This window comes from Vombatus ursinus, unplaced genomic scaffold (genome assembly GCF_900497805.2).
Source record: "Vombatus ursinus unplaced genomic scaffold, bare-nosed wombat genome assembly UNPS02005659.1, whole genome shotgun sequence".
NCBI classification, from domain to species: domain Eukaryota; kingdom Metazoa; phylum Chordata; class Mammalia; order Diprotodontia; family Vombatidae; genus Vombatus; species Vombatus ursinus.
The window spans coordinates 17,664,661-17,684,787 of record NW_020945437.1 but is presented as its reverse complement, the minus strand read 5'-3'; positions in this window follow the sequence as shown (position 1 = coordinate 17,684,787).

Sequence of the window (20,127 nt, the reverse complement as noted above, 5' to 3'; positions counted from 1 at the left end):
AAAGGTATCTCCCTCTTCACAGAGAGGCCCAGAGGTCTCACTACCAGAGTGGAAGGTTATCGCCACTAGCAAATACGCCTGTAGGATACCTGTTTCAGGGAATCCTAAATCTTACTTTGTCACCAGAGAGAATTCAGTCTGGAGGGAGAAAGGTTTGTCTCTTCTCTGCTATAAAGACAAAATATGTTAAAAAAAAAATACAGTAAATCGAAGGAAGATGGGGAGGCCCAGAGCACAAACATTGCATCAGATAACCTATACTTAATGGTATTCCCTCAAAAGTAGAAATGGAAATAAGTTTGTAGACATGCATGTATTTGTGTGTGTGTGTGCACATCTGCACACACACATGTGTATGTGTAATTCACTAATTACACAAATTAATTAATTAATTCAAATTAATTTAAATTAAATTTAATTAATTAAATTAATTAATTAATAAACTAATTTGCTAGTTCTCTCCTGTTTTCTAGGTCCATTCTTGGTCTCTCCAGAGCCTATCTGTTCCCTGGGGGTACTGGATGCTTCATAAATGCATAAATTTTTCCCCTAATGCATGGGGACATAGATACTCTTATACTTTCCCCCTCCACGAGCAGGAGAAGGGATCCACTTGGAGAATATACATGGAAGGGCACATATGTTGAGAAGACACATGACTAGGGTAATTACTGCTGCAGAATGTTATCTGGTGGTACCATTATGCCATTCTCTGAATATTGCTGCTTTTTGCTAGAGGTCTCTGCAGAGTGGTTCTTGCCCTTTGCTGCCATCTGCTGGTTCTCGGTGTAATGTGGCTTCTTTCCCCACAGCAGGGGAAAGTCCTGTCAGCTCTTTAATTTAAAGCCCTCAGGGCTATATTAGCACTTGTGTGATTCAGACTCCCAGGCAGGCACATCTAGCCTAAAGCCCTTAGGTCTTTTGAATGTCTTTTCTCCAGTTGTCAGTCAAAGTCTTCTAGTTTCAACTCATTTGACTTGAGCAAGGGGGAAGCTCAGTTTAAGAGGAAAGCCTGGACCAGGAACAGCTAGGCTGAAGGGCCAGGTTAGGGTTAGGAGTATGGTGTCCTAGCCTCTTAGGGCCATGTGGCCTCAAGAGAATTGGGGCACTAAATACCTAGGAGTACGGGTGAAGAAAGAATTTGACTAAAAGGCCAGTTCTATTCATTTCCATATACCTTGAGATTGGCTTGTGATGGCCCAATGAGGAAAAAATAGGTTGAGGGTGAGAAAGTATGAAAGCTAGGTGGGGAGTGCAAGGGGCTAGGAGAGAAAAACAGAGGTGCCCAGTATCCAAATCTCTAGGAGAGGGTAAGGGAGGTGACTGCAAACCTAAAGCCCAGGGGAGGAGCTGGGGATGGAGCCAGATAGGGAAGAAAGCCTTATCAGCCCCACAAGAAAGAAATCTAACACAGATCCCGAGTTCATGTCAGGCAGCACCAGGCTAGCTAACACTTTGAAGATCTGGGAGAAGGGGCTCTTTCAGGGAGAAAAACTAAGGAAAAGTAAGGCCTAGTACCCTTGCACACTTAGGACAAGGAAACTAACAAGGCCTTTATAAATTGCAGACTTACCCTTTTGACTTATTACTGAAACATCATCCTCTCTGCATCCCCCCTTCTTTCCCTCCTGCCCCCTCCATATATATTCATATATTTCTTAGTAGTAAAACTTGGAAACCATGGAGAGAATTAAATAGATGCTATTTTTAGGAACTGGGGCAAAGGTAAAGAGAAAGGTTTCTTCCACTTTCCTAGGGCTCAGCTTTAGAGAAACAGAAGTGATCTTGTTATGGGAGTAAACTATAGAGCACCTGGTCAAAAAAGAAAATGAAAAAGGAGCTCAGAAAATACCTCACAAGCTGGGTATAATGGCATCATAAAGAGGGACTTCAATTACCTAGCCATATGGTGGAGTTCTCTCTGACAAAATTATGACAACCAGCAGATAATGATTTCTTGACTTACCATTATATCACCTGGGATAGCACCCTTGTACATGTAGGATGCCTGGAACTGCTCTACCAGGTTCAAAGTACTCTATGGGTTCATATTCACTCAAAATAATAATTCACAAGTTGCAACCAACATGTTTAATTTTTCTCTAGTCAGTCAGATGATACAATTAGTTCAAAGCAAAGACATTTAGTGAAATAGCATATCGGGAAGGTTTGCAATAGAAGATTCCTTCTCTCCCTTCTCCCCCCAACCCCGCTCCCCAAACCTAGGGCATACATTCCCACAAACATCAGTGGTGAGAGAGAGCAAGCATAAAAATCACACATGAGAAGTCCATAAATGCGGAATACATGTGGAGTAGCAGCTCCTTGCTACTGAGGCAGAACAAAGTTAAGCTAAAGAGTCAAGGTTTGTCACCCACCCAGGAATTCCTGTCTTTTATATACATTCCTGCCAGCAGCAAAGCCTGATTGCTTTGGTGCCCTATTTTGACTAGCAGAAAACCTTAATTCTCCCTATATATCTTCATGTAATTTCCTCCCTCAAAGGTGAAAGAACTGACAAGGTTCCCTTTTAGATCTGATTCTCACCTACAGGGCAGAAATTTTTGTTGGGCTAGAGATGATACAAATCTGGGGATGGGGATGGGGATGGGGATGGGGTGTAGTGATCAGTCCATCTTAGAGTTTCTGATAGAAAAGGAGATGTTAGGAAAGCTAAGAACATTTTGTTATGCACTCTAGATTTTGGGAGATCAGATTTCAAAGGATTTAGAGGACAGGTAGGATTCCATAGCCTAAGATTCTACAGGAGAATTGAGTCTAGGAGGGATGGAAAACTCTCAAGAATAAAATCCTAAAGAAACAAAGGTAAACCCTTTTGACTGAGGAAGGACAAAGGGAATGGTCCAAAGAGAGTGATGTGGGGGAAGATGAAAGCAAGGACAGAAATCCAAGGATGAGTGAATGAACGAATATCCATAAGTGGGCCAATAGGATGGGGATAGGTCTAGAGTTCATGCCATATGAAGACTGGTTGAAAGAATTAGGTATGTTTAGCCTAGAGAAAAGAGGTGTTGGGGAGTGGGGCAGGATAGATATCTTCAAATATTTGAAGGGTTGTTCCAAAGGAGAGAGATTGGACTTGTTCTGCTTGGCTCCAGAAGACAGAACTTGTTGCAATGGGAGGCACATTTGAGATACTTCCTTATAATCAGAGTCATCCAAAAATGGAATAGGTTGTCTTGGGGAGCAGTGAATTCCTCCTCATGGTGGGTCTTCAAGGCAAGGCTGGATGACCTCTTGTTGGGTGTGATATAGAGTGAATTCTTTTTCAGATACAGGTTGACTTGGAAACTCCATGAATGTTGGGAACCCAGGGCCATCTTTAGGCATAGGGGAGGCTGAGGGCCATATCTAGAGGATGTCAGAGGTCCAGACCTATCTCTTATGGTATATAAGGAGCCCTCAATGATTTATAAAGTATACAAATCAGGCTCTATCTGGAATGTGGGACTCAAGATTCCTTAGGAGATATGAGTGGACTGGATTCAAATACTGTTTCTGACACTTATTACCTCCCTGACTTTGGGAAAAAAATAACCTAACTTTCCAGGGCTTTGATTTCCTCATCTGCAAAATAAGGGACCAAACAGACTTTGGGGTCCCTTCTGATCTTTGTCTGTGCTTCTATGGGAATGAGGGGGCAATGCCTAAGGGATATAGCAACAGGCACATACCTTGGTAGGGGTGCCTTGTATTTTTAATCCAGGCCAAATAATGTTAAAAAAACCCACCAAACTGGGAGACCCTGGGCAAGTCATAACCTCTCTGTGCCCCAGGCAACTCTCTCAGACTACAAATTGAAGAGCTATTGTCAATAAACAAAGGGAATTCTCTATCTCAAAAATAATAATTACAGCTGTCATTGATATTGTGCTTTGAGGTCTGTAAACCTTAAAGAACAATACATAATATTACTTATTATATCATTGAGTACAATGTATATCATTTCATCCTCATCACAACCCTGTAACTTTTATAGGATTATGATATTATTATTATTCTAATTTTATAGATGAGGAAACTGAGGTAGACAGAAGTTAAGTGACTTGCTCAGGGTCATATAGCTAATAAGTATCTCAGGCAGGATTTGAACTCACATCTTCCTGACTCCAAGTCCAACACTATCCACTATGCTACTTAGCTTAGTGCTGGGTCAAAAGTCAGGCAGACTCATCTTCTTGTGTTCAAATCCAGCCTTAGACACTTATTAGCTGTGTGACCCCGGGAAAGTCACTTAATCCCCTTTGCCTCAGTTTCCTCATCTGTAAAATGAACTGGAGAAGGAAAAGGCAAACCACGCTAGTATCTTTGCCATGAAAACTCCAAACGGGTTGGACATGACTGAAATGACTGAACAAATAAAATCTTAAGTCAAATACAAAACTGAACAAAATAACCCCAAAAATGAATGTCAAAAGCCATCATGGAGGGGCCGAGAAGTTGCAAGTGGAAAGAGTCATAGGGTCATGGAGCTAGAAGAGATCCCAGAGGGCATCTAATTCAATCCTTCCCTTGACCACAATTGCCCTCCATGACATACTCTAAGGAGTCATTCAATGTCCTTGAATCCTTGCAATGCTGGGGAACTCACTGCCTCCCGAGGAAGACCCTTTCATGTTGGCCCAGCTCTGATGATGAGCACAGTCTACATCTTATTGAGCCAAAATCCTATCTTCTACCCACTGCTCACAGTTCTGCTCTCCAGGGCCAAGCAGAACAAAACTGATCCCTTTTCTCACGAAGTCAGACCTGGAGGAGCTGGTAATTTTTTTTTTTGATTTTTTGCTTTTTGGTGAGGCAATCGGGGTTAAGGGACTTGTGCAGGGTCACACAGCTAGTAAATGTCAAGCGTCTGAGGCCGAATTTGAACTCAGGTCCTCCTGACTCCAAGGCCAGAACTCTATCCACTGTGCCACCTAGCTGCTCCTGAGCTGTTAACTTTCTGACAGCCATTTTTCTGATCTGTTTAACCCCTTCTTCTAAGGGTTTTTATAATCATGAAATGAGATGTTTGTTGAAGATTCTATGAAAAGCACCAAAGAGAGATGAGATGTTTTTAAGGTATCCAGATGTAGCATGATTGAAACCTGGCTTCTACTGCTGGATCTGCCTGCACTTAGATGTGTGGTATTGATCCAGGCATTTTCTTCTCTGAGTCTCAGTTTCCTCACTCAATTCAACTAAACAAACACATTAAGCAATTACTCTGTGTAAGACAGCCAAGATAGGTGCTGGCAACACAAAGACAAAAACAGAATGTTTTCTACACTCAAGGGAGGGCTGGAGCCATCCTTACTGGTTTAGAAGAGCTGATTGTTATATATTCAGTGTGAGCATTTACATCTCAGATCTCTGCAAACCTTACAAATCCGGGCTTGATTTATTGTTTAGTTTATTGTCTAGACTTAAGAAAGTAAAGGAGAAAATGCTAATACTTCACATTAAACTTCAAAGTGTGTTGCATACATTCCAGGGCTGGTTGTTAAACATTTACTAGCACATCACTGCCTACTCTCCAGGAACTTAAATCAAACTGAGAAGAAGAGGATATAGTGTGTGCCCAGATAACTAAATATAAGTGGTTGGAGTAAGAAAAGCAATTTGGGTGGGTGGGGCACGAATCAGGGAAGGAGCACCTGAACTATGTCATGGAGGAATATAAGGTATTCCAAGTCTTTTGAGACACCTTGTAGAGACTTCTGGGAGGAGGAGGAAAAGAGAGGGTGTATTTCAGGTATGAGAGTGGCTTGTATAAGTACATGGAGGCAGGAGACAGGACATTAGTTTGACTGGAACACAGTGTATGAAGGGGGAAAAATGAGGAATCATAATAATCCTAATGAGAGAAAATAATTAAAATAACAATTTACATTTCTATAGTGTATTATGGTTGACAGGTTCTTTTCTTACAGTAACTCTGAGAGGTAGGAAGTCCAAGTCAACAACTCTGTGAAACCTTGCCCTCCCTTGGCCACCATTCTTTCATATGTGTTATCTAACCTTGTTAGACTATAAGCTTTTTGAGGGCAGGGGCTTTCTGTTTTATATTTGTGTCCTCAGTGCTTAGCACAGTGACAAAAGTATAATAAGTACTTAATGCTTTTTTCATTCATTCATTCGTTCATTCATTCAAGTATTATTAGCTCCATTTTACAAATGAGGCAACAGGGAGCCAGAGAAAGATTTCAACTTGCCCAGGGTTGGACAGCTTAAGTGTTTAAAGCTGGGACTTGAACACACATGTTGTGACTACAGGCCCCTCACTCTTTCTGCAGGGGTGGACAAGAGGATCTCGAGATTCCCTTCCAGCTAGGGGATTCTAGGATGCTTCTCCTCGAATAACTTCATGTTTTTCTGCCTGAGTCACTGTTGTCTGTTCAAGGATATGTGAGAGATGATCTATTGTAAATGATGGAAAATTAGCCTCTTCGAAGTTTGTCATGGAACAGCTACATGGAGCAGTTGATAGAGCACTGGGCTTAGAATTAGGAAGACATCTTCCTGAGTTCAACTCTGGCTTTGGACATTTACTAGTTGTGTGACCCTGGGCTAATCACTTAACCCTGTTTGCCTCAGTTTCCTCATCTGTAAAATAAACTGGAGAAGGAAATGACAGACCTCTGCCAAGAAAACCCCAAATGGGGTCACAAAGAGTAGGGCATGACTGAAAAGACTGAATAACGACACCAAAGTTTGTCATTGGCAGTAGGTAATGCAATCAAGTCAGTCAATACAAATCTATATGGAGAAAGCCAAACCCATCATTACTATGGGTAATCTAATTTTCCAGGTTGAGCAGTTGCTACAGTCAGGGTAATTCAAATTGATTAGGCAGACAAAAAGAAGCACAGACATGCAGGATAGCTTTGAAAGCTGAAGGCTGAACTTATTATATACTTAGAAAGAAAAGCAAGTTATATATAATAGATACCTGCAGTTTCATATGCAATCCTCTTTTTCGATTTTACTCTGTAAATGGGAATGCTCATTTTATTGGGTGTTAGGTTCAGAATAAAAATAAAAATTAAAAAAGAGAGGACTAGGCAGAAAGGAAGAAGGAAGCAAAGAACACAAGGAGCTCCACTTCCAAGCCAGGTACCTGCTCAAGGACCCTTTTTACTTTGTTAGAAACAATGTCAACTTCTTCAGTTTTAGAATTCTGTAACTGGAGGTAGCCTAATACAAAGGAAAGTCAGTCAGTCAACTAGCATTTATTAAATGTTTGTTATGTGTCAGGTTCTGTGCCAAGTGCTAGTGATACAAAGAAAGGCAAAAAACCACAAAGACAAATAAACCAGGAAAGAACACTGGACCAGAACAGTTGGGTTCAAATTCAGGTTCTACTATGTGCTAACTATGTGACTATGAGCTAATTATCTTATACTTTAGACAGTCAATTTCCTCATCTGTAAAATGGGAATAATAACACTGTAATTTGATTCTATTCAATTCAACTCAACAAACATTTACTAAGTAATTATTGTGAGTAAGATACTATGGTTGAGATTGGGGACTCCAAAACAGTTCTTTCCATCTAGGTGCTTGCATTTGACAGGTATGCAGATAAGTTCCTCTTTACCAGCTCTTTCCCGGTTACCTACAAATAGACCCAGATCTTCTCCATTCTTAAAAACCCCTCACCTGACTCTACCATCCCATCCAACTGCCACTTTGTAGCTTTTCTCCCTTTCACAGTCAAGCTCCTAGAAAAAGTTGCCCAGACTTATTGCCTCCACATCTCCTCTAGCTTCTCAGCCCTTTGTGATGGGACTTCTGACCTCACCGCTCAGCAGAAATTGCTTTCTCCAAAGTTGCCAACAAGCTCTTAATTGTCAAAATCCAGTGGCCTTTTCTCAGCACTCATGCTTCGTGAACTCTCAGCTCTGCTTGACACTATTGACCACTTCCTCTGGAAAATCTTCTCTGCTCTGGGTTTTCAGGACGATGCTTTCTCGTTGATCCTTTACGTGTCTGACTGTTCCTTCTCAGGCTCCTTTGCTGGATCATCGTGTATAATCTGCCTTCTAACTGTGGGGGTGTCCTAAGGCTTTGTTTTGGGCCCTCTTCTCTTTTTCTTCCTCTCTAGATTCTCTCTTCTGGTGACCCCATCATGGATTTAATTATCATCCTCTATGTATATGACTCAAGGATCTGTACTGGTTACACTCCAGGAACCTTCTCTGGTCACCTACAGTTCCACAGGGCTTGAGTTTCCTTCCCCCTAAACCTTCCATGTCCTTCTCCTTCATTCCAGCTACACCTAGATGCCTTATGCTTTGGCACAATGCTACCCAAGGCCAAACTCCTGTGGCTAATGATAACCTACCTGAAGTCATTCCTCAGTGATTTACTTCCACTCCATCATCCCCACCCGTCCCAGCAATTCTGAAGCCCATTTGCCCTTGTTCAAGCTCTGTTCTCCATTCTCCACTGTCCACTCCCTTAATCCCATCCTCCTTAACCTAATCCCTTCTCCCTCCAACCTCCCCCTCTAAAGCTACCCAACCTTTCCACTGTGCTCTCAATAATTCCTTCTCCATAGGTAACAAACTACATTTAATCTCAAACCTCTTCCTTTCTTGTTCCATTTGGATTGGGCGCTCACTGAGACCTGGCTCCCTCCTGATGACACAGTTTCCCTGGCTGCCCTTCCCAACAATGGTTTTTCTTTTACTCATTAATTTACTGTTTGTGGTTTGGGGTGGTGGATTATTCCTTGCTCCCCACTGCTACTTCTAGGCTCCCCCTCTTCCACAATCACTCAGTAATTTCTACTCCTTTGAGGTTAATTCAGTCCATATTTATCACTCAATCAAGATTCTGGTGGCTGTGGTCTATTCACCTCTAAGACATTGCCATTCTTTCTTCAATAGGTTTAATACCTGACTCACAGTCTTTCTCTTCTCTTCAACGCATCCCTCACACTTTGTTTAGTTATTTTTCAGTTGTGTCTGACTCTGTGACACCTCTTGAGGGTTCTCTTGGCAAAGATACTGGAGTGGTTTGCCATTTTCTTTTCTAGTTCATTTTACATATGAGGAAACTGAGGCAAACAGGGTTAAGTCACTTTCCCAGGGTCACACAGCTAGTAAGTATCTGAGGCCAGATTTGAACTCAGATCTTCCTGACTCCAGGCCTAATACTGGACACCTAGCTGCCCCTCCCTCACATTGCCCGGGGTGGTGGGGTGGTCAACACATATCTTGATATTTTCTCAAATACCTTCCCTCCCTAATTCCTCAATTTACTCATTTCCTATCATGCAAGCTAACCGTGGGGATTCTCCCAAGGCTCTGTTTTGTTTTTTCCCTTCTCTTTCTATACTATTTTACTCACTGATCTCATCAGCTCCCAAAGATTTCAATGACCAACTCTATGCAGAGGGCTCTTGGATCTACTTATCTAGCCCTAACCTCTCTCTGACCTCCAGCCTCAACTCTCTAACTCCCTTTTAGACATCTCAAACTGGATGTCCTCCAGACACATTAGACTCAACATGTCCAAAACTGAATTCATTTTCTTTCCCTCTCAAACCCTCTCTTCTTCCTTGGGTTCTTACTACTGTTGGGAGTATCACCATCCTCCCAGTCACCCAGGTTCAAAATCCAGATTTGTTGATTCCTCACTCACTCATCTTCAGTATCTAATCTATGGTCAAATCCTGTTGCTTCTACTTCTCCTTCTGTAACATCTCCTGTTTATGCCCCCTTCTCTCCCTTGACAAAGCAATGAATGATCTTGGCACAGGGACTTATTGCCTCACACCTGGACAACTGTAATAGCCTGCTGCTTGGTCTCCCTGCCTCAAGTCTTCCCCCACTCCAATCCATGAAATGGAACCTACTCTTTAAGGGAAGGAACTGTTTCATTTTCAGCTGTGTAAGCCAACACACCGAGCACATTGCTTGGAACACAACTGGCATTTAATAATAAGTAGACTACAGATTTAGAGCTAGAAGGGACTTTAGCAGCTGAGTCCAATCTTCTCATTTTACAGATAAGGAAACTGAGGCTAAGGTAGGTTAAGTGACTTGCCCAAGGTCACACAATTAGTAAGTGTCTAAGGGAAGATTTGAACTCTATCCTTTTGACTCTAAGGCCAGCACTCTATCAACCTAGCTGCCAACAAATACTTGTTGGTTGATTGACTGATACTTTAAAAATGTCAGCTGAGCTATTCCTCCCATTGGTGCTGATCAAAACCCATTCACATTTTTTTTTAATTTTTAGGTGATTGGGGTTAAGTGACTTGCCCAGGGTCACACAGCTAGTAAGTGTCAAGTGTTTGGTCTGAGGCCGGATTTGAACTCAAGTCCTCCTGACTTCAGGGCCGGTACTCTATCCACTGCGCCACCTAGCTGCCCTCCATTCGCATCTTTTCATCTTGTGTTATTCTTGTCCATGTTCTCAGTAGATTCTCAAGGAGAACTACTCATTGAGTAGGCTTCTTCTAGGACTTTTCATCTCTCTAGACGTTAGTGAAACACATGAGCTGTTCATTTTGTAAAGAGGGTACTTCAGAGGAGCCTGGTAAAGACTTCGTCAGTCTCTTTTGCTTCTCCTTAAGGTGGTTTTAAATTTCTTAACAAGACTAGCTAGCAGTTCTTTGGATTTTTTTAGTGCCATTTAGTGAGCATTCTCCAAGATGGAAATGACTGATACTAACTCAGAGCTGCATTTCTGAGCCATGGGTTATAATCTTTTGATACACAACCAACTCAGCTCTTTCTTATTAGACATTTCCTTACCAATATCCTCTGTGTAATAGCTTGTGTAGAGGTCATCTTTGGAAATATGGCATTGCCTCCTGGTATCTACCACACCACTGCCTTTGGGTCGTGTAATTTTGATTATTTGTAGACTATGGCATACTAAGATTTATAATCATGCACTGTCATTGTGAGGGTATTTGTGTTAAACACGATGTTCTCTGTGTATGTTTGTGTGTATGTGTGTGCTCAGGAATAGCTTGGGATCACTGAAAACTTTGTCCAATTTCCAAATGCCATCCATTCTGATTTCTTCCTTCTATTTAATTCTGGGGCCAATCTACAGTGTCTATTCTAGGTATATGGTAGACTCATTCAATGTACTGGCCATCCAGGAGAATCATCATCTGGACAACAGATATTTTTTTCTGTTTAGTTCTCCTGTAGCGGTTTTTAGGCTAATCTCTTGTGAATAATCATGCATCTTATTGGGGAATTCCTGAAATCTTATGAGGTTTGGTGCAATGAGTTTGATGCAGACAGTTTTAGTCCACTGTCACTTGGTTTTTACCACCTATCATAGGCCATTAATTTTTTTGTGTTTCATGGGTTGTCTTGACCAAAGAATTCATCATATAGTGGTTAGCCTACTGGTGACGAGCCTGTTGTATTTAACTAATTTGGTACTTCGAAAGCAGACTTAGCCTATAGCTGGGGCCTTAAGTGTAATGTGAAGTAATCTGAAGAAGAGAAAGCATCAGTAACTGGGAAAGAGGGTTACTGGATAAGAGCAGGTTTCATGGAGGATGTGGCACTTTATCTGAGTCTTGAAGGAAGACAAGGGTTCTGAGAGGTAAAAATTAGAATGGAGTACATGCCAGGTATAGGGGAATGGCCTCAGTTATTTAGTTTTGAGGTCTGGCAGGGAATGAATGATATTACGACAAGGGAAAATGGAATTAAGGGTGAGGACAACATATGATTTAACAAGTTAACAACAGGGATATAACTGTGAAGGGAGAAAAATGATGTCAGAGCAGGGGTAAATAGGGTGGGATAGAGGGACTGGAGTTTCTATGAAGACAAAGTTTAGGGTTTAGGAGAAGTTAGACAAAGGAAGAGAGGGAAGGACAGGAAATTATATTTAAGGAAAAGAATTTCAGAGTTCAAAGTTGGTTTGGTTATGGTTATGGGTTATGATACAGTCTATGGCAAGACCACCCCTATGAATGGTTGAATCAGAGTAAAGACATGGATTATGGGAGCTGGCAAGCTGATGAACTAGGATGTCAGAGCATGTTAACAGATGCCAATGTATATGCTCTGTAAGTCCTCAAATGTTAGGGTTGGAGTTGGGGAGAAGGAGAAAACTATGAACTAGGTACTGAACTTTTTGAGAAACAAGGGAGGGTGACCTAGAATCTGAACTGGGTGACACACAGAAGTGGTGTCAACCTCAGAGGAGGAAAGGCTGCTGAGCAATGGTGACAGAGGGAAGGCCTAGATGTGGCAAGGGGAAGTAAGAGATACACCAACTTCTTCTCCTGGCCCAATGTGTTACAGGGCATGAGAGGACCAACGAGCACCAGAGAGGGTACCAGGGATGTGGTGTCTTCCAGAAAGAAACAAGATTCTTTGAGTGTAAGAAGATGGACTGAATGAATGAAGTATTTATTAAAAATTTACTATGTGCAAAGCACTGTACTTAGTGATGGAGATGCAAAGAGAAAAGTAAGATCTAAGGTGAGACAGTGAAAAGATCTAGGATATAAACCAATGGGATGATGGGTCCAGAGGGGACTTCTTACCTCACCAGGGTGGTTGTGAATAAAGAAATTTGTAGACCTATGGACACATAAGTTATTAATTAGGATGGACTATGTATATTCCCTTATATCAACATGCCTCCCAGAGTGTTCCTAGAGATTTTTCATATGGGTTTCATATGATCTAGTAAGAACTTTCAGATTCTAGCTTCTGCTAATGTAGGGCTCTCCTGGCTTGGAAAATTCAAACCTTTATTGGGCTCCTTGTCTTTGGCCCAGCAGTTCTCCTTGAAATCAAGCTGAACTTAGCTCACTGGAAGTCTGGCTCCATTAAGCAGGGTGCTATGTTCAAAGGACAGCCTTTACTTCTGGGTGAAATGGATGGTCTCTTACCCAGTGTGATCTGGAGGACATTGGGAAGGCTCACATCTTTCCCAACTGGACATAATGCCCAATATTTTATTGCCAAGGGTTCATTCTTTGAATTTTTTTCCTGCGTGTTTTCTCTTAAAGAAACTGCTCTTTGGAGGGAGTATCATACCACCGAGTTAACCACTGAGTATTTTAGATGGAAGGGACCTTACATCATAAGATGTCAGAACTATTTAGCTTACAGAATGTCAGAGCTGGAAGAACCTTTAGAATGAAAGATGTTGAGGTAGCCAGGTGGCACAGTGGATAGAGCACCAGACCTGGAGTCAGAAGGACCTGAATTCAAATGCAGCCTCAGACACTTACTAGCTATGTGATACTGGGCAAGTCACTTAACCTCAATTGACTCCAAAAAAAAATGAAAGATGTTAAAGCTGGAATGCACCTTGGAAGAAAGAATGTCAGAGCTGGAAGGAGCTTTAAAACATAGGATGTTAGAGCTGAAAAGGATCTTAGAGTGCAAGATATTCAAGCTGAAGAGGCCCACAAGACACCACTTATTAGAATTAGAAGAGGCCTAGGGTCTAGTCCCTTCATTTTACTGATGAAAAAACTAAGGCCTGGTCAGGGCACAGAAATGACTTGCTCAAGGTCACAGAAAAAGTAAGTAGAGGTAATATGTTTCAGTGAAAAGACCTGGGTTCAAAATCTTGACTCTTACATTGATAAGCAGTGAAGGTCCATGCCATATGGAGCGCCATTGAAGAAACCGTGCATGTTTAGTCTTGACTAGAGAAATTTCATGGGGGATACAATAGCTGTTTTTAGGAATTTGAAGGCTGCCATGTGAAAAAGGGTTCATCCTTGTTCTCATCAGCCTGAGAGGGCAGAACTAGGAACAATTGGCAGGAATTTCAAAGAGATCAGTTATGGATGTGGAAGAAATTTCTCACAGTCAAGGCTGTCTAGTAGCAGTATGGGCTGCCCTGGGAAGAGAGGTTCCCCCTCTGTGAAGGTCTTCAAGCAAAGGCTGGGTGCCTACTTGGGTTGTCCTGGGGATTCTTTTTCAGGTATGGGTCACTGTGTGAACCTGGTAATGCTTACTGTGTGAACCGGGCAAATCAAGTCATCCCTCTGAGCCTGAAACATGTGGATAATGCCTTCCTGTCACTTAGGCTCAGGTTAGGAAATGGTCATATAGTCAACACAAGACCAAACAAATGAGTTTTCAGATTGCCAAGAGTCAGTGAGAGAAAGTGTGGAAATGCATTCATTCATATCCCAGCTGACATTCACTACACATATGCGATGATGCATTCACTGCATGTTATATAATGATGGGCAAATCACAAACTCTCCGAGTGTCTGCATTCCTATCTGTAAAATGGGGACCATAGCTTGCACTCCCTTCCTCAAATGGTGGTTATGAGGAAAGCTATAGAAATGTGGGTTGCACTCTTTGAAATCAGGGACCTTTGTCTTGCACAATGTCTGGAACTAATAAATGCTTAATAAATACTTGGTTGATGCCCAAGAGTTATATAAACGTTAAAGCACTGTGTACAGGTGAGCTATTAAGTGAATAAATGATTTGTTTATCACTGCCTCCTCTCCTTTCAGCAACCCCCTCAAAGCATCCAGCATCCTCATGCTATCCCTTAAATCTCCAATATCTCCCCTGGGAACACTTAACCAGGCTCAAACCCAAATTCCACGCTCCAGACTTTCCCCAAGTCCTTCATGTCATAATTAAAACTTTTATGTCTTATGATTGTGACTCTCAGGTGATGGGCAATACTCCCCATGAATCTAATCTGTATTAAAGGGTGCTAATGTGCTCCAATTTAATAATCTTGCAATCTAATAATGGTATTCTCAACAGAAGGCTTTTAGCCCAATGAACTAAAGTCATGGTTCAACGGCTCTTTGATAAGGGTTAGGTGTAGTGGGTAAGAATATTGGACTTGCAGTCAGAAATGCATGAGTTCAAAACCAGCTTTGCACACCCACTAGAGGTGTGACCCTGGGCAAGACACTTAACCTCTCTTAGCCTCAGTTTCCTCATCTGTAAAATGGAGATTATAATAGCAGCCACCTGTGTTATTGTAAGGATCAAATGAGATAATACACATACAGTGTTTAGCAAACCTTAAAGTGCCGTATGTTAAGTATTATTCTTCTTTCTTGCCTCATATCACACCTTGTAGGCAGATGATTTCATTAATGCGCAGGGCAGGCCCTAGCACTTGCTCTGAAAGGCAGGCAGAATCATGGTGGTAGCAGGGAGGGACAGGGAAAGACAAGGAAAGTAAGAAGCCTATTGGTGCCCAGGAGATCTGTAAGTCAATTATAATATTTCTTCTTCTGCCTGTCTGCATCATCTCATCAGGCTGTGAAGATAGCTGGAGGGCCTTGGTGACTCTTACAAAAGTCTTTTCTGCCTTACAGATCAGGTATGAGTCAATCTGTTCTGACAGAAAGCCAATTACTGGGGGACTGAGGAGGCAAGAGTCTTAGCCAGTGACCGCCATCTTTTCAAGGGACTCAAAGCTGGAAAAGCCCATAGAGATCAATGTTACCTCACATTCCTCAACCCCTTAACTCCCAAGACTTCTGATGATTTTATTAGCTTCAGAGGGACAGACTAATGGAGGCCACTTACTTCTCCCATCAAAAAAGCCCCTGAAAACCTTTAAACACAAAATATTCTTTTATTTGTCACCGAAGGCTACACAGGATCACTTCTGTTTTTTGTTTTTGTTGTTTTTGTTTTTCTAGAAGGTATCTACATCTGCATTTATTTACAGCCTTGCCCGGTATTTACACAGTCAAGAATACAGTGTTAGAAACACAAGGTGTCGAGAAAAAAAAATTTCTCAAAATTAGTTCCAGACTTCAGGAAAACTATTACACGCAGCAATGCTGGGGTCTCCAGTGTGGGTTTTCACAAGGCAGCTCTGATACAAAGTCTCTTTCATCCAAGCTGCAGATTCAGAAGTCCTCACGCAAAATTAGTAGGCTAGGTTAGAAAAGGGGATTCCATGTTTTGATTTCTTGGGTAGGGCCTGCGGTCCTCCACCTGTGCTTCTTTCTGGGCCAGAGCTGCTATGAGTTCAGTTTTCCTGTAGTCCATCTGGTGTCCCCCCTGGGATGTGTCCTGGCATCCCTTGGGAGCTGTCCAGATAGATACACTTTCTTGAGAGCAGCTGGAAGGCTCACCAGTAGGGTAAGAAAAGACATTTCCAACCTGGCAGGCCTCTGCCCTGCATCCCCCATCCACTTTGCTACCATCTGTCACTTTAAGCTTGCCTGATTTGCCATTTAGTTATCGAACTGGGGATCTCATCAGGCCCATGTCTACTCACGCAACCCCTCTGCCTCTTACAAACAAACTGGTTTCAAAGGGAAAGTGGAAGATGGAAATCATACAGCAGAGTTGATGGGTGTCTCACAAGCAAGGTATCCACTCCTAGAATCTGCTGCTGCTACCAAAAGTCAAATGAAAGTCTTTTAACTAGAAAACACTTGTTCTTCCCTCTCTCCTACAAGATGTTTACTCCAATGGGACAAATAAGTAAACTTGACTGTGACTCATACACCCCAAATAAAGGTCTTTCTGCCCCGAGGAGGATAGGAATGACCCTTGGAAAAGTTCAGACTTGGAAAAAGTCTTGGTTGCCTCAAACCCCTTCAAACCATGGGCTCTGGTACATTTCACCAAAGGGCCAACTGCTGTCAAGTAAACTGGAGATCAAGTGGCCGGAGATATCCACCCTTTGCCCAATCCCTGGCAAGTGCACAGACCTGGCTCTGGCAGGCTGCGGACAGGCTGAACCAATCCAAACTAGTCTCTGCACCCCACAAACAGAACCGGGAACCTTACTGATATTGAGTATTTATTCCTCCAAGGCTGCCTTGAGGCAGACGGGAGGGAAGCCCGTGTGCCCAAGTTTCAATTACGCACTGGCTGAAGCAAAACAGAGTGCTGCAAATATGATGTGCCTTCACTGGAGATCGTAAAATCAAATTCTAAAATTTCACGTTAAGAGCCTTGTCTCTGTATAACGGATCTCTCCGCAATCCATCAGGGTAACACTTACAAGTCACAGCTGGAAAGGGCCTTTATTCTTTTTTTTTTTTAATATTTCTGATTGATCCTCTTGTCTGTAACAGACCAAACATTCTCCTCTCCCCTCCTCACCTTTGCCCATGATTCCCTCAATGAAACATGGACCTGTGTTCCGAAGCAGCCCTGTTTGGTTCTCAGCATCTCCCAGCTTCTCAGGGTTAGCTTCACATCATTGATTCTTAATGTAGAAATTAAACACCGGGTCTCTCGGTGGCTCCCAGTGCTCTAGTCCCAGCTGGTATCTTTGACAGATGAGTGGCAAGGCCCCCACCTGATAGCAGGACTGCTTACCAACTTGCTCTACTATCTACCACCTTCCTAGCTTCTGCAGTTCAATGTTTCTCTTTTCGTTTGTGGGTAAAATATACTGCTCCTACTTTGACTAAAAATGTTTCGGGAAAAACCAAGGTCTGGCTTGACGAAACCAGTGGAAAGGAAAATAGCTTTGTGTCCTACCCAAGAGATACCGGGTTAGAGGTGTATATGTGGGTGGGTTGGGGTGCAAGATGGAGGATCCACGCTATAGTTAACTTCCTTCTCTGATCAGAGATCAACATAATGCAGCTACTCAAGAATGAGTGTCAACCAAAGGAGGTGCTTTGATTGCTTCAGAATTGAACTGATTAGGGCATGTAGAATCACAGACTATTCAAGGTGAAATGGCCCCAGAAGTTATCCAGTCTAACCCATAGAAGAGGGATCTTTCCTATGGCATCCCCATCCTTAGGCATTTTATCCGGTCTCCACTTAGAAGACTGTAATGAGGAAGGAGTAATGAGAATTCATTCCTGTTGGGACAGCCCCAACGTACTTTGTGAAAGTTCTGATCTAGCTTGTTTAACTTTGGACTGGGCCTAGTCCTTATAAAGCCCAGGTCATGGGTTAAGTCACTGGATGGGATTTTTAGATTTGCCTAAAGATTTATTCTTTTCCAAGACTGTAGACTACATATAAAACCTGGTGGGCCATCTCATAAAAATGTGTCGCCGGTCACAGGGGGATCTGGGTGATGGAGCGGGCAGTTCAGCTTTAACTATTCACCACCCTTCAGGGCAAGACAACTCAAAAGGGTGGTGGAGCCAACAAGTGGCTTCTGCACTGATAACTGGCAGCATCTGCCTCCTGGGTAATTCTGGCTATCGGAAAGGAGGGGGATGCAGTGGGCAAGATAACCTCTCTGGTCTTTCACTCCCCCCTGACATTCTAAGGTCTTCCTGTTCCCATTTAGCGCTGCTGATGCTCCTTTACCATATGCCAGAATCACAAATTACAAAAGCCCAGAACAAACTTTGGGGGTCATCCAGTACAACCTCTCACTGAACAGGGGCACCATCTACACTATTCCTTAAAGATGGTCATTTAGCCTCAACTTAAAGACCCTCAGGGATGGGGAATTCACTAGTCAATGAGGTAGTCCATTTCATTGTGGGACACCTGGAAATGTTAGAACATTCTTCTTCCAATTGAGATGAAATCTGCCTTCCTGGTATTCCCCAGCTCCCCTTCTGGTCTTAGCTCTACCCCCTAGGACCAAGCAGCACAGATCTGCTCTCTCTCTTCCATTGTGTAGCTGAAATGAAACAATGGATGATCATTTAATGCAGGAGACTTTCCAGTGCTTCCAAACCAAAGGCTAAGCATGGTGGGACTTCAGATACTGAGGTTCTGGGCAATAGGATGTCAGTGGGGAGACCCCTTGCCTTAGTCACTCTGCTGTCTCTGCAGCTCAGTGGGTGATCCCAATAATTCCTCCTTACTGGGGAGGGCTAAGAGGCCAGTAGGCATCCCATTAGATCTACTGATAGCCACTCTTGTCCTTGGGCACTTGGCCATCATCAAGTGGTTAAGGCCCCCAAGGATTGGAGGTCATGAAGAAACAGTAGCACATCTGGCATTTTTCTGAGCAAGATAAATAGATCCACAGGATGTCAGACCTGGAAAGGACCTCAGAGACAGATCATCTAGTACAATCCCTTCATTTTATAGAGGAAGAAACATAGGTGCCCAAAGGGGAAGTGACTTGTCCCAGGTTACAGAGTGAGTCAGCGATGGATCTGGGACTGGAACCCAGTTTTCTTGACTCCCCCATCCAAAGCTCTTTGGGTTTCGGAAACGTCCCATTTTGTCTGGTCCCATCTTGTTGCACCTTAAAGCAGATATGGCTAGACAGAGAACCGGGTCTCCAGCTTGGATGGCTGGCACTGATCCCTTGGCAGCATTCAAAGAATGTCCTGTGTTTCAGCAGAGCTCTGATTTCGAGGCGGCAGTGAAATAAGTGGACAGACCCAAAGTCTATTTTCACAGTAGTGTGACTTCTGTTTTTTTTTCTTTAACCTGAAAAGCACCCAGTTAAACACAACCTCTCACCTCTGCCCCTCCCACCTGAAAACCTAAGGCAAATAAATTCCTTTTCCATCAGGCAGGTTTGAGCTGTCCCCTAGTTCTTGGCCTAGTACAGACTACAAGTTGCACAGGCTTTTGGAAATTGAGAGACCGGCCTGCTTTCATTAGCTTGTGTAATAATCTGAAGACTCCGTGAGTAAGGCTATAAAGGTACCGAGAGCTTATCAGTCCAACAAGGTTTCCACTGGGAATAGCTCAGACTTGAAATCCATTTTCCACACTTACTGTAAATGAAACCCATTTGCTACCACAAAAGGCCCATTTTTTTCAACAAGCCAGCCCCAAAAAGAAGGTGGTAGCATCTCTTCCTGCCCCCCTCACACACTGATGGTCATGGTGATGAAGTGTGTTGGCAGCGAATACTTAAAACGAGGGCGCTGCAAACCACACACACACACACACACACACACACACACACACACACACACACGCAGAGTAGAGGAAGCTTAGCTCTCTCCAGCCCATCTATTTCCCACCTGCCCAAGGGCCCCAGAATCATGGCTGACCCACACTGCCCCTACCCTGTGATCATCTCCAAACAGCATACCCTTTGCACACCTCCTGGGGGAAAAGGAGTGGATGGGGGTGGGGGGAAGGAAACTTTGCTTATCTTCCTGCTGGGCTGCTCTTGTTATGACTGGTGGGCTGCCCTGACAAACGAGGGCAGGCTCGTGGAGGGAGGGAGATTCCTGTCTTGGTGGCTCTGGAAACACTTCAGTACAAAACA